Genomic DNA, 23,980 nt, shown 5'->3' on the forward strand with positions numbered 1-23,980 from the left:
AATGGGACCTAAACTTAAAAGCTTTTGCACAGCAAAGGAAACCATAAACAAAACCAAAAGACAACCCTCAGAATGGGAGAAAATATTTGCAAACAAAGCAACTGACAAGGGATTAATCTCCAAAATACATAAACAGCTCATGCAGCTCAATATAAAAAAAAAAAAACAAAACCCAGGGGCTTCCCTGGTGGCACAGTGGTTGAGGGTCCGCCTGCTGATGCAGGGGACAGGGGTTCGTGTCCCGGTCTGGGAGGATCCCACATGCCGCGGGGCGGCAGGGCCCATGGGCCATGGCCGCTGAGCCTGCGCGTCTGGAGACTGTGCTCCTCAGCGGGAGAGGCCACAGCGGTGAGAGGCCCGCGTACCGCCAAAAAAAAAAAAAAAAAAAAAAACCCAATAAAAAAATGGGTGGAAGATCAAAATAGACATTTCTCTAAAGAAGACATACAGACGGCCAAAAAGCACATGAAAAAATGTTCAACATCACTGATTATTAGAGAAGTGCAAATTGAAACTACAATGAGATATCACCTCACACCAGTCAGAATGGCCATCATCAAAAAATCTACAAACAATAAATGCTGGAGAGGGAGTGGAGAAGAGGGAACCCTCTTATATTGTTGGTGGGAATGTAAATTGATATAGTCACTATGGAGAATAGTACAGAGGGTTCCTTAAACTAAAAATAGAATTACCGGGCTTCTCTGGTGGTGCAGTGTTTGGGAGTCCGCCTGCCAATGCAGGGGACGCGGGTTCGTGCCCCGGTCCGGGAGGATCCCACATGCCGCGGAGTGGCTGGGCCCGTGAGCCATGGCTGCTGAGCCTGCGTGTCCAGAGCCTGTGCTCCGCAACGGGAGAGGTCACAATAGTGAGAGGCCTGCATAGTGTAAAAAATAAATAAATAAATAAATAAATAAATAAATAATAGAATTACCATATGACCCAGCAATCCACTACTGGGTATATACACAGGGAAAACCGTAATTCAAAACGACACATGCACCCCAATGTTCACTGCAGCACTATTTACAAAAGCCAGGACATGGAAGCAACCTAAATGCCCATTAACAGATAAATGGATAAAGAAGATGTGGCAAATATATACAGTGGAATATTAGTTCGCCATAAAATGGAATGAAATTGGGTCATTTGTAGAGACGTGGATGGACCTAGAGAGTGTCATACAGAGTGAAGTAAGAAAGAAAAACAAATGGTACAGATGACCCAGTTTGCAAGGCAGAAATAGAGACACAGATGTAGAGAACAAACAGATGGACACCAAGGGGGTAAAGGATGGGTGGAATGAATTGAGAGATTGGGATTGACATGTATACACTAATATGTATAAAATAGATAACTAATGAGATCCTGCTGTATAGGCACAGGGAACTCCACTTAGCTCTACAGCAGAAACTAACACAACATTGTAAAACAACTATAACCCAATCTAAAAAAACAAACAAACTTACAACGAGGTATCACCTCACACTGGTCAGAATGGCCATCATCAAAAGTCTATGAACAATAAATGCTGGAGCGGGTGGGGGGAAAAGGGAACCTTCCTACACTGTTGGTGGCAATGTAATTCATTTGGTGCAGCCACTATGGAAAACAGTATAGAGGTTTCTTGAAAAAACTAAAAAGAGAACTACCATATGATCCAGCAGTCCCACTCCTAGGGATATATCCAGTGAAAATGATCATTCAAAAAGATACATGCACCCCAATATTCATTGCAGCACTATTTACACTAGCCAAGACATGGAAGCAACCTCAATGACCATCAACAGAGCAATGGATAAAAAAGATGTGGTATATATATGCAATGGAATATTACTCATCCATAAAAAAAGAATGAAATAATGCCATTTACAGCAAAATGGATGGACCTAGAGATTGACATACTAAGTGAAGTCAGTCAGACAAATCTCATATGATATCACTTATATGTGTAATGTAAAAAGATGCTTCAAATGAATTTATTTACAAAACAGAAACAGTGCCACAGACTTTGAATACAAACTTATGATTACCAAAGGGAAAAGGTGGAGGGGTGAGGGATAAACTAGGAGTTTGCAATTAACATACACACACCACTATATTTAAAATAGATAATCAATGAGGACCTACTGTATAGCACAGGGAACTCTACTCAGTATTCTGTAATAACCTATATGGGAAAAGAATCTGAAAAAGAATGGATATATGTATATGTATAACTGAACTGCTTTACTGTACACCTGAAGGCAACCCAACATTGTAAATCAACTATATCTGAATATAAAATAAAATTTAAATTAAAAAGAAAAAAAGAAAAAAAATGCCCCCAAACCAAGTTATTATTTACTCCTTCCTTTGATATCATTTTATACTTTTTGCTTATAAATTTAGGTAATTAAGTTGTTTTACCTTCAGTAGCAATATTTTAGTTACAGGTAAAGTCATTCCTATGTGAAATAGTATGTAATACATGCACATTTGGAATTAACATTATTCAACACATTCTACTGTTACTTACAATTAGCAATTTATATTTTAATGTTGTAAGCAGTTGTGGAGCTTAGTCATTTTATGTACATTGAATTATTTACTGTCATTAAATAAGTATCTTTTTTCTTTAATGGCTCAAAATATAGCTTTGTAAATAAAAAAGACATAGGGTGGCTGCCTGGATTAAGAAAACAAAGCTCTTCAATATGCTGTCTATGAGAGACTCACTTCAGGGTGAAAGATGCAGAGACTGAAAGTGAGGGGACAGAAAAAGATTTCACACAAACAGAAGAAAGCAAGAGAAGCAATACTCCTATCAGGCAAAACAGACGTTAAAACAAAGGATAAAAAGAGAAAGAAAAGCATTATATAATGATAAAGGAATCAGTGCAAGAAGAGAATATTTCTTAACAAATACACACCCAATATAGGATCACCTAATCTAAATAAAGCAAACACTGACAGACGTGAAAGGAGAAATTGACAATAGGAGTAGACTAACACCCTGGTGACATCAATGGGCAGGTAAGACCAAAAAAAAAAAAAATCAAGAAGGCAATCGTAGTCTTCAATGACAGAATAGATCAGTTGGACTTAAATGATATCCATAGGATATTACATCTAACAAAGCAGAATACAAATCCTTTTCTTAGTTAATTAACTTAGTTATTTATTTATTTATTGTCTGCATTGGGTCTTTGTTGGTGTGCCCACGCTTTCTCTAGTTGCGGCCACCGGGGGCTGCTCTTCATTGTGGTGCAGGGGCTTCTCATTGCAGTGGCTTCTCTTGTTGCGGAGCACAGGCTGTAGGCATGCGGGCTCGGTAGTTGTGGCTCACGGGCTCTAGACGCAGGCTCAGTAGCTATGGCACACGGGCTTAGCTGCTCCGCAGCATGTGGGATCTACCCAGACCAGGGATCAAACCTGTGTCCCCAGCATTGGCAGGTGGATTCTTAACCACTGTGCCACCAGGGAAGTCCCACAAATCCTTTTTCAAGTGCACATGGAACATTCTCAAGGATAGAGCATCTACCACATCACAAAATAAGCCTCAACAAATATAAGAGGATACAAATAATGTCAAGCATTTTTCCCACTATTACATCAACTGAAGAAAAAATGGGAAAAGAACAAACATGTGGAGACGAAACATGCCTCAAAAAAAATATCAATGGGTTAACAATGACATCAAAGAGGAAATAAAATACCTGAAGACAAATGAAAATAAAAACATAACTCTACAAAATCTATAGGATGCAGGAAAAGTAGACCTAAGAACGAAGTTCATAGCAATATAGGCCTTCAAGAAACAAGAAAAATCTCAAACAACTTAACCTACCACCTAAAAGAATTAGGAAAAGAACAAAGCCCAATGTGAACAGAAGGAAAGACATAAAGATCAGAGAGGAAATAAAAGATTAATGAAACAAAGACCTATTTGAAAGGATAAAATTGATAAACCTTTAGCCAGACTCACCAAGAAGAAAAGAGAGGACCAAGTAAACAAAATAAGGATCAATAACTGACACCACAGAAACATAAAAGAAAATCATATTACTATGACTAGTTATATGTCAACAAATTGGACAACCTAGAAGAAATGGACAAATTTCTAGAAATCTACAGACTGCGAAGACTGAGTCAAGAAGTAGATAATTTGAACTGATCACTAGAAGTGAAACTGAATCTGTAATAAAAATAAATAAATAAAAACTTCCAGCAAACAAAAGTGGACTGTTTCACAGGGGAATGCTACCTAGCATACAAAGAACTTCTATCTATCCTTCCGAAACTCTTCCAAATAATTGAAGGGGGAACACTGCCAAAATCATTCTATGAAGCCACCATCATCCTGGTACCAAAACCAGACAGACACTACAAAAGAAGAAAATTACAGGCCAATATCTTTCATGAACAAAGATGCAAAAATCCTCATCAAAATATTAGCACACAAAATCCAACAACATAAAAAGGGTCATATACCATCATTCTCAATTTGGATTCATTCCAAGGTTGCAAGGATGGTTCAACATATGTGAAACAAAAACAAAAACACCCCCGGTGTGATACTCCACACTAACAAAAGGAAAGACAGAAACCACATGATCGTTTCAGTATTTGCAGAAAAAGCATTTGATAAAATTCAACACGATAAAAACTCTTACCAGGGCTTCCCTGGTGGCGCAGTGGTTGAGAGTCCACCTGCCGTTGCAGGGGACACGGGTTTGTGCCCCGGTCCGGGAAGATCCCACATGCCGCGGAGCAGCTGGGCCCGTGGGCCATGGCCGCTGAGCCTGTGCTCCGCAACGGGAGAGGCCACAACAGTGAGAGGCCCGTGTACCGCAAAAAAAAAAAAAAAAAAAAAAAAAAAAAATCTTTTACCAAAGTGGAGAGGGAACATGTCTCAACATTAATAAAAGTCATTAAAGCAAACCCACAGCCAATATAATACTCAATGGTGAAAAGCTGAAAGCCTTTCTGCTAAATTCAGGAACAAGACAAGGATGCCTACTCTCACCACTTCTATTCAACATAATATTGGAAGTCCTAGGCACAGCAAATCAGATATGAAAAAGAAATAAAAGGTATCCAGAATGGAAGCAAAGAGGTACAACTGTCCCTATTTACAGATTACATGATACTGTGTATCAAGAACCCTAAAGTTTCTCCACCTAAAAACTATGAGAACTAATGAATTCAGCAACCTTGTTAATATACAGAAATACATTGCATTTCTATACACTAATAATGAAATATCAGAAAGGCAAATTTTTTTAAATCCCATTTAAAAGTCACATTAAAAAAAAAAAAACCCTAGTTGAATAAACTTAACCAAGGAGGTGAAAAGCCTATATGCTGAAAACTATATAAAACATTGATAAAAGAAATGGAAAGATACCCCATGCTCTTGGATTGGAAGAATATTAAGATGGCCATAATACCCAAAGCAATCTACACATTTAACTCGATCCCTATCAAAACACTGAGGAGATTTTTTCACGGAACTGGAATAGTCCAAAAATTTGTACAGAACTACAAAAGACTATGAATTGCCAAAGCAATCTTAGAAAAAAGAGCAAAGCTGGAGGCATGACCTTCCCAGGCTTCAGACTATACTACAAAGCTACAGTAATCAAAGCAGCGTTGTAGCGGCAGAAGAACAGACAGAGCAATGTCACAGAGAAGAGAACCCAGAAATAAACCCATGCCCCTACAGTCAATGAATCTACAAAGGAGGCAAGAATATACGATGGGGAAAAGACCGTCTCTTTCAACAAGTGGTGCTGGGAAAGCTGGACAGCCACATGTAAAAGAAAGATTATTTTTATATGTGATGTGAGGGAACATTCTAAACTCAAAATGGTTTTAAGACCTAAAAGGAAGACAAAACTGTAAGAGAACATAGGAACACTCTGACATAAATGGTAGCACTATTTCTTGAATCAGTTACCTAAGGCAAAAGAATTAAAGCAAAACAACAACACATAATAATAAAGACAAATGAGACCTAATTAAAACATAAAAGATTCTGCACAGCCAAGGAGGCCTTCAACAAAACAAAAAGACCACCTGCTGAATGGGAGGGACTGTTTGCAAATCATGCGCATCAACAAAGGGTGAATATCCAAAATACACCAACAGCTCACACAACTCAATACCAAAAAAACAGTCCAATCAAAAAACTGGGCAGAAGACTCAAATAGACGTTTTTTCCAAAGAAGACATACGGATGGCAAATGGGCCCATAAAGAGATGCTCAACTTTGCTAATCAATACAGAAATACAAATCAAAACTACAATGAGGTATTATCCCAAATCTGTCAGAATGGCCACCATCAAAAAGTCTATAAATAACGCATGTTGGAGAGGATACAGAGAAAAGGGAGCCCTCGTACCCTTTTCATGGGAATGTAAGTTGGTGCACCCACTATGGAGAACAGTACAGAGGGTCCTAAAAAAACTAAAAATACAACTGCCACACGATCCAGCAGTTCTACTCCCGGGCATATTTCCGGAAAAAACAACACTAATTTGCAAAGATACATGCACCCCAATGTTCACAGCTGCACTATTTACAATATGTAAATAGCCAAGGCATGGAAGCAACCTAAGTGTCCATCGACAGAGACATGGATAAACAAGATGTAGTACATATATACAATGGAATATTACTCAGCCATAAAAAAGAATGAAATAACGCCATTTGTAGCAATGTGGATGGACTTACAGAATATTACGCTTAGAGACATAAGTCAGAGAAAGACAAATACTATATGGTATCACTCACACGTGGAATCTAAGAAACACGAATGAATGATATGTAAAACAGAAACAGATTCACAGACAGACTTCTAGAAGACAAACTTAGTTACCAAAGGGGAGATGGAAGTGGAGAGAGACACATTAGGGGTAAGGGAGTAACAGATATGAACTAGCAGATAAAAAAATAAGCAACGAGGATTTACTGTATAGCACAGGGCACTACACTCATTATCTTGTAATTTGTAACAGTACAATCTGTAGAAACACCATATCTGAATCACCGTGCTGTGTACTTGAAACAATATTGTAGACCAACTATACTTGAACAGAAACGAGGACCCATACCCCAGAGTGGGTGGCCCACAAATGAGAGAAGAGTCACAACTGCAGAGGTGCCCCCCAAGGAGCAAGGGGTCTGGGCCCCACATCGGCTCCCCAGGGTGAGGGTGCTGCACCAGGAAGACGAGTCCCCAGACCACGTGGCTTTGGAGGCCAGTGGGCTTGCTTTCAGGGGGCCCCGAGGGCTGTGGGGAAGAGACTCCACCCTTAAAGGATGCACACAGACTCTCACGAGCTCCAGGACCCAGGGCAGCAGCAGTGATCTGAAGGAGCCTGGGTCAGACCCACCTGCTGATCATCTCATCCTCCTGGAGAGGCTGGGGGCCCACCCTGGGGACACAGACACTGGCAGCCGCCACTTGGGAGCCCAGGGTACCGCGTGGACACTCGCTGGCAACCAGCACTGTGGAAGCCTCCCTCCAGCTTCTCAGCCTCAGGACCCAGCCCCACCCCTGCCCAACAGCCTCTAGGCACCAGTGCTGGGATGCCTCAGGCTATGCAGTGAACGGGCAGGGGCACAGCCCCACCCAGCGGACAGGCTGCTTTAAGAACCCCCAGCCCACAGCCACCCCTGGATATGCTCTGCCCACCAGAGGGCCCAGGACCTTGCCCCACACACCAGAGCACAGGCACTAGACCAGGGAGCTGCAGGCCCTGCAGTCAGAGGTCCCGGGACTCAGCCCTGCCCACCAGCAAGCCTACTCCAGCCTTGAGGCCACCCTCACCTACCAGTGGGCAGATACCAGCCCCAGGACAACTGCAGCCCTGCAGCCTGCTGTGACAGGACCCAGCCCGCTAACCAGCGGGCCAACACAAGCTTCAGGACCCCTGGACCCCACCCATGAGCAGTCTGACACCAGCTACTGAACCCCTGGGCCCTGCAGCCAGCCCCCAGGACCTGGCTCTGCCCACCAGTGAGGCAGCACTAGCCCGGGGCACCCCCGGGGATTCTGTAGCCAGCCACCTCGTGACCTGGCCCCACCAACCAGAATCCGGCAGCCTCTGTGCAAGGCAGGGCCTGGCAACCAAATGGATGGGGGCCGGCCACGCCTACCAGGGCACCCTCAGCAGTCAGACCACCACAGCAGTAGGACCTATGCAGCCCTCACTGGGGGAACCACTAGAGCACACAGCTCTGGCGACAAGAGGAGAGTGTGCTTCTGGGGCACACAGGATGTCCCCTACGGAGGGCCACTTCTCCAAGGGTGGCAAACATAACTAACCGCCAGGTATGTAGAAGTACAGCGATTTAGGCAAGATGAAGTGACAGAGAAACAGATTCCAAATGAAGGAATCAGATAAAACCCCAAGAGAAAAACTAAGTGAAGTGGAGATAAGCAATCTACCTAAGGATGAATGATCATAAAGCTGATCGAGGAACTCAGGAGGAGAATGCATTAACAGAGCAAGAAGTTAGAAGTTTTAATGAGTTAGAAAATATAAAAAACCCAACAGAGGTGAAGAATATGATAACTGAAATGAATACAGTAGGAGAAATCAACAGACTGATACAGAGGAATGGATTAGTAAGCTGGAAGACAGTCGTGGAAATCACTGATGCTAGAGAGAAAAAATAAGAAATGACAGTGTAAGAGACTTCTGGGACCTCAAGTACACTAATATTTACATATAAAGGTCCTAGAAAGGGAAGAGAAAAAGGGGCAGAGAACACGTTTGAAAAAATAACTGAAAACTTCTGTAACCTGGGAGAGGAGACAGACATCCAAGTCCTAGAAGCACAGAGTCCCAAACAGGATCAACTGAAGGAGGATCACACCAAGACACATTATAAGTAAAATAGCAAAAATTGGAGCAAATGTTAAAAGCAGCAAAGGAAAAGCAACAAGTAACAAGGGAACTCCCATAAGGCTACCAGCTGACTTTTCCACAAACTCTGCAGGCCAGAAGGGAGGAGCACAATATATTTAAAGTGATAAAAAGGGAAAACCTAAAAACCAAGGATAACCAAGGATACTCTGCCCGGCAAGACTTTGATTTGATGGAGAGATCAAGAAATTTACAGATGAGCAAAAGCTAAAAAGTTCGGCACCAACAAACCAGCCTTACAAGAAATGTTAATGGGACTTCTCTAAGCAAAAAAAGAGAAGGCCACAACTAAAAACACGAAAATTACAAAGGGAAAAAGCTCATCAGTAAAGGCAAATATTTAGTAAAGGTACTAAATCATGTACAAAGCAAGTTAGGAAGTTAAAAGACAATTTAGTGTGATCATCTACAAAACAGATGTAAAATATGACAAAGATAGTAATCATGAGAGTAAAAATGCAGGATTGTTAAAATGCGTCTGAAATTAAGTGATCAGCAACTTAATCACACATGTATATTACTATATATAACCTCATGGTAATGATAAATCCTAAATCTATAATGCTACACAAAGATACAAAGAACAGAGGAAATCTAAACACTAAAGATAGTCATCAAATCACAAAGGACAAAAGGAATTTTTAAAACTACAAAAAACAACCCCCAAACAATTAAAATGGCAATAAGTACATACATATCAATAGTTACTTTAATGTAAATGGACTAAATACTCCAATAAGACAGTGACTGAATGGATACAAAAGCAAAACCTGTATATACACTGCCTACAAGAGACTCACTTCAGATCTAAACATACAGACTGAAAGTGAGGGGATGGAAAGTGGTATTCCATGCACAAGGAAATCTAAACAAAGCTTAGGTAGCAATACTTATCAGACAAAAGAGACTTCAAAACAAAGACTGTTACAAGAAACAAAGAAGGACATTATATAATGCTCAAGGGGTCAATCCAAGAAGATACAACTGTTGTAAATATATATGCACCCAACATAGGAACACCTAAACACATAAGGCAAGTATTTACATAAAGGGAGAGATTGACAGTAGCACAGTAATAGTGGGGGACTTTTTTTTTTTTTTTTTGTGGTACGCGGGCCTCTCACTGCTGTGGCCTCTCCCGTTGCAGACCACAGGCTCCGGACGCGCAGGCTCAGCGGCCATGGCTTACGCACCTAGCCGCTCCGCGGCATATGGGATCTTCCCGGACCGGGGCACGAACCCGCGTCCCCTGCATCGGCAGGCGGACTCTCAACCACTGCGCCACCAGGGAAGCCCTAGTGGGGGACTTTTTAACACCACTTACAATCAGTGGACAGATCATCCAGATAGAAAATTCAATAAGGAAACACTGGCCTTAAATGACACATTAGTTCAGATGGACTTTATATATATTTAGAATATCCCCAAAGCAGAATACAGTAAGTCTCCTACATTATGAACCTTCAAGATGTGAACTTTTAAAGCTGCAAACATGCACGCGCACGTCCAATCACATAAGTTTGTTCACATGTCTGGCGTACATTGTCACGTGCTTGCATCCTCTACACGTGGTTGTGCTTTTGTGTCGTTTACTATACAGTATACAGTATCTTTATTTCAAGCCCAGGATGTCCGGAAGCAAGCGTAAAAGCAGTGGTGACGTAGCTGGTACTGCTAAGAAGCACCAAGCGATAACAATTGAAACAAAAGTAAAAACAACTGAGAGAGTGGAGCAACAAGAGGAAGAAGAAGTAAGTGAAGAACCAAAGAGATTCATGAGGCAGGAAATGGCACAGGGACTTTGAGGAGGCACTGTTAGTTTTTGAGGCACAGGACCCGAACACAGAATGGTACACAAAGGTTGCAGCTGCTGTTCAGAATGTAATTCCATGCTACCGTGTCACCTATGATGAGAAAAAAGAGCTACTACCCAGACATCACTGGGTCGTTTTTTCAAGAGGGCAGACAGAATTGAATCCAGCAAGGAACCGGAACCTGTGCCATCAACGTCAGGCGTGAGCGACACTGCAGCTTGCCCTCCGTCTCCTGTTGCTGACGATCCTTCAGCTCTACCAGCTCCTACCTCCTGTCCCTCCTCCAGGCAGTAACGCTTCTTGCCTGTTCACTCGATGCAGCCCGTGTGCCAGCTGTTGTAACGTACTACTATACTTTTCAAGGTACTGTACTGTTAAAAATTAAAACATTTTTAATCTTGTTTGTTTTTATATATTATTTGTGTGAAAAGTATTACAAACCTATTACAGTACAGTACTATATAGCTGACTGTGTTAGTTGGGTACCAAGGCTAACTCTGTTGGACTTACAAACAAACTGGACTTACGAACGCACTCTCGAACAGAACTCATTCATGTGTAGGGAACTTACTATACACATTCTTTTCAAGTGCACATGAAACATGCTCCAGGATAATCACATGCTAGGCCTCAATACAAACCTCAGTAAGAAAATTGAAATAATATCAAGGATCTTTTCCGACCACAATGCTATGAGACTAGAAATCAACAAGAAAACTGCAAAAAGCACAAACATATGGAGCCTAAATAATATGCTACTAAACAACCAACGGGTCACTGAAGAAGTCAAAGAAGAAATTTAAAAAAATACCTGGAGACAAATGAAAACAAAAACACAATGATCCAAAAATCTATGGGATGCAGCAAAGGCAGTTCTAAGAAGGAAGTTTTAGGGATACAAGTTTACCTCAGGAAATAAGAAAAATCTCTAACAATCTAACCTTACACCCAAAGGAACTAGAAAAAGAATAAACAAAACCCACATTTAGAAGGAAAGAAATCTTGAAGATCAAAGCAGATATAAATGAAAAAAAAAAAAACAGAAAGATCAATGAAACAAAGAGCTGGTTTTTTGAAGAGAAACAAAATAGATAAACTTTACCCAGACTCAATCAAGAAAAAAAGGGAGAGGGCCCAATCAAAAATCAGAAGTGAAAAAGAAGTTACAACCGGCACCACAGAAATACAAAGGATCATAAGGAGACTACTATCAGCAACTATACACCAATGAAATGGGCAAACTAGAAGGAAGGGACAAGTTCTTAGAAATGTACAAAATCTTGAGACTGAACCAGGAAAAGATAGAAAGTATGAACAGACCAATTACCAGTGGCGAAACTGAAAGTTATTTAAAAACTCCCAACAAAGTCCAGGACCAGATGGCTTCACAGGTGAATTCCTCTGGACTTTCAGAGAAGAGTTAATACCTACCCTTCTGAAATCATTCCAAAAAACTGCAGAGGAAGGAACACTTCTGAACTCATTCTATGAGGCCACCATCACCCTGATACCAAAACCAGACAAATCAAAGAAAAAAGAAAGTTACAGGCCAGTAACACTGATGAACATATATGCAAAAATCCTCAGTGAATTAGCAGCTGAATTCAGGAATACATTAAAAGGACCGTACATCATGATCAAGCAGGGATATAAGGATGGTTCAATATCCACAAATCAATGTGATACACGACATTAACAAATTGAATTAAACCCATATTATTGTCTCAATAGATGCAGAAAAAGCTGACAAAACTCAACAGCGATTTATGATAAAACCTCAAAGTGGGTATAGAGGAAACATACCTTGCCATAAAGGCCATAAAAATAAGCCCACAGCTAACATCATACTCAATGGTGAAAAGCTGAGACATTTCTTCTAAGATCAGGAACAAGACAAGGATGTCCGCTCTCGCCACTTTTATTTATTATAGTTTTGGAAGTCCTAGCCACAGCAATCAAAGAAAAAGCAAGCAAAGGGATCCAAACTGGGGAAGAAATAAAACTGTCACGTTTCCAGGTGGCATGACACCACACACAGAGAATCCTGAAGATGCCACTAGAAAACTACTAGAGCTCAATGAACTTGGTAAGGTTGCAGGATACCAAATTAATGTACAGAAACCTGTTGTATTTCTGTACACTAACAAGCTTATCGGATGATGGTACAGACAAGCAGACACAAATACAGCGGCTCTTCAAGCAATTCTGTGTAACCGTATTGGAGACACTGGATTTATTACATCAGTAGCATGATTTCTGTTTCATTTACATGCGTGAGATCTGCAACAAATCTTCATACTTGACCTAAGCCACTCAAACCTACCTTTAATAGGACCTGTACTAGCTGCAGCTGGAAAATCCACCCTATTTGGTCTCCGCCCTTGACTCCCTCAGCAATAGAAGGCGCTCCCCCTGTTTCAGCCTTTCTCCCCTCAAGCACATTGGCTGTAGCAGGTATTTTCCTACTCATCCACTTCTACCCTTTAACAGAAAATAATGAGCTTATTCAGACAATAACACTATGCGTAGGGGCTGGTACTACGTTATTTACAGCAATATGCGCTCTTACCCAAAAGGATATTTTAAAAAATTGTCGCTTTCTCCACTTCAAGCCAGTTAGGCCTTATAATAGTAACAACCGGTATTAACCAGCCTTATCTAGCATTCCTCCATATCTGCACACACACCTGTTTCAAGGCCATATTATTTATATGCTCTGGGTCTACTATTCACAGCCTAAACGATGAACAAGATATTCGAAAAATAGGGGGCCTAATCAAAGCAATACCCTTTACTACAACAGCCCTCGTTATCGGAAGCCTAGCCCTAACAGGAATACATTTCTGTACTGGATTTTATTCTAAAGACCTAATTATCAAGGCTGCTAATACGTCTTATACCAACGGCTGAGCCCTGCTTATAACCCTAATCACCACATCCCTCACAGCTGTTCACAGTACTCACATTATCTTCTTTGCGTTATTTGGACAACCTCGCTTTCCTACCTTAACTTTCATGAGTGAAAGTAACCCATTCCTCATCAATTCTATCAAACGCTTATTAACTGGGAGCATTTCGCCGGGTTTATCATCTCCAACAATACTCCTCCAGCAACAGTCCCTCAAATACCTATACCCTACTTCGTAAAACAGCTGCCCTTGCTGTAACTATCCTCGGCTTGACTCTAGCCCTCGAACTTAATCTTACTTCTCAAAACTTAAAATGTAAGCATTTCTCAGACATCAAGTTTTCCAACCCCTCGGGATACTTTCCCACTCTCACACACCACCTTCCACCCTACTGAAACCCGTCAAGAAGCCAAAAATCAGCATCTTCTCTCCGAGACTTAATTTGACTAGAAAGCATTTTACCAAAACCCACCTCCCTTATTCAAATAAAATTCTCTACATTAGGATCAGAACAAAAAGGCCTAATCAAGCTATATCCCCTCTCGCTCCTCATTACCCTCGCCCTGAGCACGAATCTAGTTACGAGTAACCTCTATAATAACCCCAACACCAATAAGCAGTGATCAACCAGTAACAATCGCCAGTCAGGAAGCGCAGCTGTACAACGCCGCAATTCCCACAGCCTCTTCCCTAAAAAACCAGACTCACCACCTGTATCGTAAGTTACTCAATCCCCTAGCCCACTAAACTTAAGTACAGTTTCTACCTCCTCATCTTTTAAAACATAAAACACCACTGAAAACTCTATTATTAAGCCTGAAAGAAATATACCCAAGACAGTCTTATTAGGAACCCAAACTTCTGGGTACCCTTCAGTAGCTACAGCTGTCATATTACCAAACACTACCAACATCCCCCCTAAATAAATAAAAAATACCATTAATTTCCAGCCAATTAAGCCAACTGTGCTCTTTTCCCCGTGGGGGCCCGGTGTGCAATGGCTGCAAACAGCAGCCTCCTCGGTGGTACGTGCAGCCTGTTGCCTGTACGGTTGCCCTCAGGGACGCTGGATTCGGCCCTTTCCAGCGGACACTCGCGACTGGCACGCTGTCCCCAAGCTAGGCCGCAGACAGGTATGTGAGGTGCCTTTGGAGGGCTCCAGAGCACGGTGGCCAGGGTCCACGACGGCCAAGTCATCATGCCCGTCCACACCAAGCGCACGACAAGCAGCATGTGACTGAGGCCCTGTGCAGGGCCAAGTCCAAGTGCTCTGGCCTCCAGAAGATCTACGTCTCCACGAAGTGGGGACTCGCTAAGTCTAATGCGGATGAATTTGATGACATGGTGGCAGAAAAGTGGCTCATCCCGGATGGCTGTGGGGTAAGATACAGCCCTAGTCGTGGCCCCTGGACACATGGCGGGCCCTGCGCTCAGGAGGGCCTTGGCGCCGTCCCCTCCTTACTCGGGCGCACCAATACGTCCTACTTTCCTGCTGTTTTAAAAAAAGAAAAAAAACATTAAATCTAAAAATGAACCACCAAATGTAGTACATATATACAATGGAATATTACTCAGCCATAAAAAAGAATGAAATAACGCCATTTGTAGCAATGTGGATGGACTTACAGAATATTACGCTTAGAGACATAAGTCAGAGAAAGACAAATACTATATGGTATCACTCACACGTGGAATCTAAGAAACACGAATGAATGATATGTAAAACAGAAACAGATTCACAGACAGACTTCTAGAAGACAAACTTAGTTACCAAAGGGGAGATGGAAGTGGAGAGAGACACATTAGGGGTAAGGGAGTAACAGATATGAACTAGCAGATAAAAAAATAAGCAACGAGGATTTACTGTATAGCACAGGGCACTACACTCATTATCTTGTAATTTGTAACAGTACAATCTGTAGAAACACCATATCTGAATCACCGTGCTGTGTACTTGAAACAATATTGTAGACCAACTATACTTGAACAGAAACGAGGACCCATACCCCAGAGTGGGTGGCCCACAAATGAGAGAAGAGTCACAACTGCAGAGGTGCCCCCCAAGGAGCAAGGGGTCTGGGCCCCACATCGGCTCCCCAGGGTGAGGGTGCTGCACCAGGAAGACGAGTCCCCAGACCACGTGGCTTTGGAGGCCAGTGGGCTTGCTTTCAGGGGGCCCCGAGGGCTGTGGGGAAGAGACTCCACCCTTAAAGGATGCACACAGACTCTCACGAGCTCCAGGACCCAGGGCAGCAGCAGTGATCTGAAGGAGCCTGGGTCAGACCCACCTGCTGATCATCTCATCCTCCTGGAGAGGCTGGGGGCCCACCCTGGGGACACAGACACTGGCAGCCGCCACTTGGGAGCCCAGGGTACCGCGTGGACACTCGCTGGCAACCAGCACTGTGGAAGCCTCCCTCCAGCTTCTCAGCCTCAGGACCCAGCCCCACCCCTGCCCAACAGCCTCTAGGCACCAGTGCTGGGATGCCTCAGGCTATGCAGTGAACGGGCAGGGGCACAGCCCCACCCAGCGGACAGGCTGCTTTAAGAACCCCCAGCCCACAGCCACCCCTGGATATGCTCTGCCCACCAGAGGGCCCAGGACCTTGCCCCACACACCAGAGCACAGGCACTAGACCAGGGAGCTGCAGGCCCTGCAGTCAGAGGTCCCGGGACTCAGCCCTGCCCACCAGCAAGCCTACTCCAGCCTTGAGGCCACCCTCACCTACCAGTGGGCAGATACCAGCCCCAGGACAACTGCAGCCCTGCAGCCTGCTGTGACAGGACCCAGCCCGCTAACCAGCGGGCCAACACAAGCTTCAGGACCCCTGGACCCCACCCATGAGCAGTCTGACACCAGCTACTGAACCCCTGGGCCCTGCAGCCAGCCCCCAGGACCTGGCTCTGCCCACCAGTGAGGCAGCACTAGCCCGGGGCACCCCCGGGGATTCTGTAGCCAGCCACCTCGTGACCTGGCCCCACCAACCAGAATCCGGCAGCCTCTGTGCAAGGCAGGGCCTGGCAACCAAATGGATGGGGGCCGGCCACGCCTACCAGGGCACCCTCAGCAGTCAGACCACCACAGCAGTAGGACCTATGCAGCCCTCACTGGGGGAACCACTAGAGCACACAGCTCTGGCGACAAGAGGAGAGTGTGCTTCTGGGGCACACAGGATGTCCCCTACGGAGGGCCACTTCTCCAAGGGTGGCAAACATAACTAACCGCCAGGTATGTAGAAGTACAGCGATTTAGGCAAGATGAAGTGACAGAGAAACAGATTCCAAATGAAGGAATCAGATAAAACCCCAAGAGAAAAACTAAGTGAAGTGGAGATAAGCAATCTACCTAAGGATGAATGATCATAAAGCTGATCGAGGAACTCAGGAGGAGAATGCATTAACAGAGCAAGAAGTTAGAAGTTTTAATGAGTTAGAAAATATAAAAAACCCAACAGAGGTGAAGAATATGATAACTGAAATGAATACAGTAGGAGAAATCAACAGACTGATACAGAGGAATGGATTAGTAAGCTGGAAGACAGTCGTGGAAATCACTGATGCTAGAGAGAAAAAATAAGAAATGACAGTGTAAGAGACTTCTGGGACCTCAAGTACACTAATATTTACATATAAAGGTCCTAGAAAGGGAAGAGAAAAAGGGGCAGAGAACACGTTTGAAAAAATAACTGAAAACTTCTGTAACCTGGGAGAGGAGACAGACATCCAAGTCCTAGAAGCACAGAGTCCCAAACAGGATCAACTGAAGGAGGATCACACCAAGACACATTATAAGTAAAATAGCAAAAATTGGAGCAAATGTTAAAAGCAGCAAAGGAAAAGCAACAAGTAACAAGGGAACTCCCATAAGGCTACCAGCTGACTTTTCCACAAACTCTGCAGGCCAGAAGGGAGGAGCACAATATATTTAAAGTGATAAAAAGGGAAAACCTAAAAACCAAGGATAACCAAGGATACTCTGCCCGGCAAGACTTTGATTTGATGGAGAGATCAAGAAATTTACAGATGAGCAAAAGCTAAAAAGTTCGGCACCAACAAACCAGCCTTACAAGAAATGTTAATGGGACTTCTCTAAGCAAAAAAAGAGAAGGCCACAACTAAAAACACGAAAATTACAAAGGGAAAAAGCTCATCAGTAAAGGCAAATATTTAGTAAAGGTACTAAATCATGTACAAAGCAAGTTAGGAAGTTAAAAGACAATTTAGTGTGATCATCTACAAAACAGATGTAAAATATGACAAAGATAGTAATCATGAGAGTAAAAATGCAGGATTGTTAAAATGCGTCTGAAATTAAGTGATCAGCAACTTAATCACACATGTATATTACTATATATAACCTCATGGTAATGATAAATCCTAAATCTATAATGCTACACAAAGATACAAAGAACAGAGGAAATCTAAACACTAAAGATAGTCATCAAATCACAAAGGACAAAAGGAATTTTTAAAACTACAAAAAACAACCCCCAAACAATTAAAATGGCAATAAGTACATACATATCAATAGTTACTTTAATGTAAATGGACTAAATACTCCAATAAGACAGTGACTGAATGGATACAAAAGCAAAACCTGTATATACACTGCCTACAAGAGACTCACTTCAGATCTAAACATACAGACTGAAAGTGAGGGGATGGAAAGTGGTATTCCATGCACAAGGAAATCTAAACAAAGCTTAGGTAGCAATACTTATCAGACAAAAGAGACTTCAAAACAAAGACTGTTACAAGAAACAAAGAAGGACATTATATAATGCTCAAGGGGTCAATCCAAGAAGATACAACTGTTGTAAATATATATGCACCCAACATAGGAACACCTAAACACATAAGGCAAGTATTTACATAAAGGGAGAGATTGACAGTAGCACAGTAATAGTGGGGGACTTTTTTTTTTTTTTTTTTTTCGGTACGCGGGCCTCTCACTGCTGTGGCCTCTCCCGTTGCAGACCACAGGCTCCGGACGCGCAGGCTCAGCGGCCATGGCTTACGCACCTAGCCGCTCCGCGGCATATGGGATCTTCCCGGACCGGGGCACGAACCCGCGTCCCCTGCATCGGCAGGCGGACTCTCAACCACTGCGCCACCAGGGAAGCCCTAGTGGGGGACTTTTTAACACCACTTACAATCAGTGGACAGATCATCCAGATAGAAAATTCAATAAGGAAACACTGGCCTTAAATGACACATTAGTTCAGATAGACTTTATATATATTTAGAATATCCCCAAAGCAGAATACAGTAAGTCTCCTACATTATGAACCTTCAAGATGTGAACTTTTAAAGCTGCAAACATGCACGCGCACGTCCAATCACATAAGTTTGTTCACATGTCTGGCGTACATTGTCACGTGCTTGCATCCTCTACACGTGGTTGTGCTTTTGTGTCGTTTACTATACAGTATACAGTATCTTTATTTCAAGCCCAGGATGTCCGGAAGCAAGCGTAAAAGCAGTGGTGACGTAGCTGGTACTGCTAAGAAGCACCAAGCGATAACAATTGAAACAAAAGTAAAAACAACTGAGAGAGTGGAGCAACAAGAGGAAGAAGAAGTAAGTGAAGAACCAAAGAGATTCATGAGGCAGGAAATGGCACAGGGACTTTGAGGAGGCACTGTTAGTTTTTGAGGCACAGGACCCGAACACAGAATGGTACACAAAGGTTGCAGCTGCTGTTCAGAATGTAATTCCATGCTACCGTGTCACCTATGATGAGAAAAAAGAGCTACTACCCAGACATCACTGGGTCGTTTTTTCAAGAGGGCAGACAGAATTGAATCCAGCAAGGAACCGGAACCTGTGCCATCAACGTCAGGCGTGAGCGACACTGCAGCTTGCCCTCCGTCTCCTGTTGCTGACGATCCTTCAGCTCTACCAGCTCCCACCTCCTGTCCCTCCTCCAGGCAGTAACGCTTCTTGCCTGTTCACTCGATGCAGCCCGTGTGCCAGCTGTTGTAACGTACTACTATACTTTTCAAGGTACTGTACTGTTAAAAATTAAAACATTTTTAATCTTGTTTGTTTTTATATATTATTTGTGTGAAAAGTATTATAAACCTATTACAGTACAGTACTATATAGCTGACTGTGTTAGTTGGGTACCAAGGCTAACTCTGTTGGACTTACAAACAAACTGGACTTACGAACGCACTCTCGAACAGAACTCATTCATGTGTAGGGAACTTACTATACACATTCTTTTCAAGTGCACATGAAACATGCTCCAGGATAATCACATGCTAGGCCTCAATACAAACCTCAGTAAGAAAATTGAAATAATATCAAGGATCTTTTCCGACCACAATGCTATGACACTAGAAATCAACAAGAAAACTGCAAAAAGCACAAACATATGGAGCCTAAATAATATGCTACTAAACAACCAACGGGTCACTGAAGAAGTCAAAGAAGAAATTTAAAAAAATACCTGGAGACAAATGAAAACAAAAACACAATGATCCAAAAATCTATGGGATGCAGCAAAGGCAGTTCTAAGAAGGAAGTTTTAGGGATACAAGTTTACCTCAGGAAATAAGAAAAATCTCTAACAATCTAACCTTACACCCAAAGGAACTAGAAAAAGAATAAACAAAACCCACATTTAGAAGGAAAGAAATCTTGAAGATCAAAGCAGATATAAATGAAAAAAAAAAAAAACAGAAAGATCAATGAAACAAAGAGCTGGTTTTTTGAAGAGAAACAAAATAGATAAACTTTACCCAGACTCAATCAAGAAAAAAAGGGAGAGGGCCCAATCAAAAATCAGAAGTGAAAAAGAAGTTACAACCGGCACCACAGAAATACAAAGGATCATAAGGAGACTACTATCAGCAACTATACACCAATGAAATGGGCAAACTAGAAGGAAGGGACAAGTTCTTAGAAATGTACAAAATCTTGAGACTGAACCAGGAAAAGATAGAAAGTATGAACAGACCAATTACCAGTGGCGAAACTGAAAGTTATTTAAAAACTCCCAACAAAGTCCAGGACCAGATGGCTTCACAGGTGAATTCCTCTGGACTTTCAGAGAAGAGTTAATACCTACCCTTCTGAAATCATTCCAAAAAACTGCAGAGGAAGGAACACTTCTGAACTCATTCTATGAGGCCACCATCACCCTGATACCAAAACCAGACAAATCAAAGAAAAAAGAAAGTTACAGGCCAGTAACACTGATGAACATATATGCAAAAATCCTCAGTGAATTAGCAGCTGAATTCAGGAATACATTAAAAGGACCGTACATCATGATCAAGCAGGGATATAAGGATGGTTCAATATCCACAAATCAATGTGATACACGACATTAACAAATTGAATTAAACCCATATTATTGTCTCAATAGATGCAGAAAAAGCTGACAAAACTCAACAGCGATTTATGATAAAACCTCAAAGTGGGTATAGAGGAAACATACCTTGCCATAAAGGCCATAAAAATAAGCCCACAGCTAACATCATACTCAATGGTGAAAAGCTGAGACATTTCTTCTAAGATCAGGAACAAGACAAGGATGTCCGCTCTCGCCACTTTTATTTATTATAGTTTTGGAAGTCCTAGCCACAGCAATCAAAGAAAAAGCAAGCAAAGGGATCCAAACTGGGGAAGAAATAAAACTGTCACGTTTCCAGGTGGCATGACACCACACACAGAGAATCCTGAAGATGCCACTAGAAAACTACTAGAGCTCAATGAACTTGGTAAGGTTGCAGGATACCAAATTAATGTACAGAAACCTGTTGTATTTCTGTACACTAACAAGCTTATCGGATGATGGTACAGACAAGCAGACACAAATACAGCGGCTCTTCAAGCAATTCTGTGTAACCGTATTGGAGACACTGGATTTATTACATCAGTAGCATGATTTCTGTTTCATTTACATGCGTGAGATCTGCAACAAATCTTCATACTTGACCTAAGCCACTCAAACCTACCTTTAATAGGACCTGTACTAGCTGCAGCTGGAAAATCCACCCTATTTGGTCTCCGCCCTTGACTCCCTCAGCAATAGAAGGCGCTCCCCCTGTTTCAGCCTTTCTCCCCTCAAGCACATTGGCTGTAGCAGGTATTTTCCTACTCATCCACTTCTACCCTTTAACAGAAAATAATGAGCTTATTCAGACAATAACACTATGCGTAGGGGCTGGTACTACGTTATTTACAGCAATATGCGCTCTTACCCAAAAGGATATTTTAAAAAATTGTCGCTTTCTCCACTTCAAGCCAGTTAGGCCTTATAATAGTAACAACCGGTATTAACCAGCCTTATCTAGCATTCCTCCATATCTGCACACACACCTGTTTCAAGGCCATATTATTTATATGCTCTGGGTCTACTATTCACAGCCTAAACGATGAACAAGATATTCGAAAAATAGGGGGCCTAATCAAAGCAATACCCTTTACTACAACAGCCCTCGTTATCGGAAGCCTAGCCCTAACAGGAATACATTTCTGTACTGGATTTTATTCTAAAGACCTAATTATCAAGGCTGCTAATACGTCTTATACCAACGGCTGAGCCCTGCTTATAACCCTAATCACCACATCCCTCACAGCTGTTCACAGTACTCACATTATCTTCTTTGCGTTATTTGGACAACCTCGCTTTCCCACCTTAACTTTCATGAGTGAAAGTAACCCATTCCTCATCAATTCTATCAAACGCTTATTAACTGGGAGCATTTCGCCGGGTTTATCATCTCCAACAATACTCCTCCAGCAACAGTCCCTCAAATACCTATACCCTACTTCGTAAAACAGCTGCCCTTGCTGTAACTATCCTCGGCTTGACTCTAGCCCTCGAACTTAATCTTACTTCTCAAAACTTAAAATGTAAGCATTTCTCAGACATCAAGTTTTCCAACCCCTCGGGATACTTTCCCACTCTCACACACCACCTTCCACCCTACTGAAACCCGTCAAGAAGCCAAAAATCAGCATCTTCTCTCCGAGACTTAATTTGACTAGAAAGCATTTTACCAAAACCCACCTCCCTCATTCAAATAAAATTCTCTACATTAGGATCAGAACAAAAAGGCCTAATCAAGCTATATCCCCTCTCGCTCCTCATTACCCTCGCCCTGAGCACGAATCTAGTTACGAGTAACCTCTATAATAACCCCAACACCAATAAGCAGTGATCAACCAGTAACAATCGCCAGTCAGGAAGCGCAGCTGTACAACGCCGCAATTCCCACAGCCTCTTCCCTAAAAAACCAGACTCACCACCTGTATCGTAAGTTACTCAATCCCCTAGCCCACTAAACTTAAGTACAGTTTCTACCTCCTCATCTTTTAAAACATAAAACACCACTGAAAACTCTATTATTAAGCCTGAAAGAAATATACCCAAGACAGTCTTATTAGGAACCCAAACTTCTGGGTACCCTTCAGTAGCTACAGCTGTCATATTACCAAACACTACCAACATCCCCCCTAAATAAATAAAAAATACCATTAATTTCCAGCCAATTAAGCCAACTGTGCTCTTTTCCCCGTGGGGGCCCGGTGTGCAATGGCTGCAAACAGCAGCCTCCTCGGTGGTACGTGCAGCCTGTTGCCTGTACGGTTGCCCTCAGGGACGCTGGATTCGGCCCTTTCCAGCGGACACTCGCGACTGGCACGCTGTCCCCAAGCTAGGCCGCAGACAGGTATGTGAGGTGCCTTTGGAGGGCTCCAGAGCACGGTGGCCAGGGTCCACGACGGCCAAGTCATCATGCCCGTCCACACCAAGCGCACGACAAGCAGCATGTGACTGAGGCCCTGTGCAGGGCCAAGTCCAAGTGCTCTGGCCTCCAGAAGATCTACGTCTCCACGAAGTGGGGACTCGCTAAGTCTAATGCGGATGAATTTGATGACATGGTGGCAGAAAAGTGGCTCATCCCGGATGGCTGTGGGGTAAGATACAGCCCTAGTCGTGGCCCCTGGACACATGGCGGGCCCTGCGCTCAGGAGGGCCTTGGCGCCGTCCCCTCCTTACTCGGGCGCACCAATACGTCCTACTTTCCTGCTGTTTTAAAAAAAGAAAAAAAACATTAAATCTAAAAATGAACCACCAAAAGTCAACACAGTCCCACAACCAGCACCACCACCCACAGTCAGTCCAAGCCCTCCAGAGACAGGGGAAGGTTTTGAAGAAAACCCCATAAAGTCACAAAGGACTCAAAATAAATACGGTGTATCATTATTCTTACATGGAATCTAACCATGGCCAATGACATGAAAAATCATCGTTATTCAACTATAAGAACACTAGTGGGGCTTCCCTGGTGGCGCAGTGGTTGAGAGTCTGCCTGCCGATGC

The 23,980-nt window shown here is 42.7% G+C and overlaps 1 long non-coding RNA gene and 2 other non-coding genes across 7 annotated transcripts in view; 2 read left to right on the forward strand and 1 right to left on the reverse strand.

Moving 5' to 3' along the window:
* Positions 1–701: 701 nt before the first annotated feature.
* Positions 702–23,980, reverse strand: part of LOC114484628 (uncharacterized) — a 41,542-nt gene continuing 18,263 nt past the window's right edge. For all 5 annotated transcript variants that reach the window (XR_008616285.1, XR_008616289.1, XR_008616288.1 and 2 more), the window contains one exon: positions 702–877. This is a non-coding gene — a long non-coding RNA (uncharacterized lncRNA). The remainder of the gene's footprint in view (positions 878–23,980) is intronic.
* On the forward strand, positions 14,587–14,720 carry LOC112062162 (small nucleolar RNA SNORA70). Its single transcript, XR_002890588.1, has one exon. It is a non-coding gene; the product is annotated as a small nucleolar RNA SNORA70 (small nucleolar RNA).
* LOC112062163 (small nucleolar RNA SNORA70) lies at positions 23,140–23,273 on the forward strand. Its single transcript, XR_002890589.1, has one exon. It is a non-coding gene; the product is annotated as a small nucleolar RNA SNORA70 (small nucleolar RNA).

Source organism: Physeter macrocephalus, chromosome 20, assembly GCF_002837175.3.
Source record: "Physeter macrocephalus isolate SW-GA chromosome 20, ASM283717v5, whole genome shotgun sequence".
In the NCBI taxonomy this organism is placed as follows: domain Eukaryota; kingdom Metazoa; phylum Chordata; class Mammalia; order Artiodactyla; family Physeteridae; genus Physeter; species Physeter macrocephalus.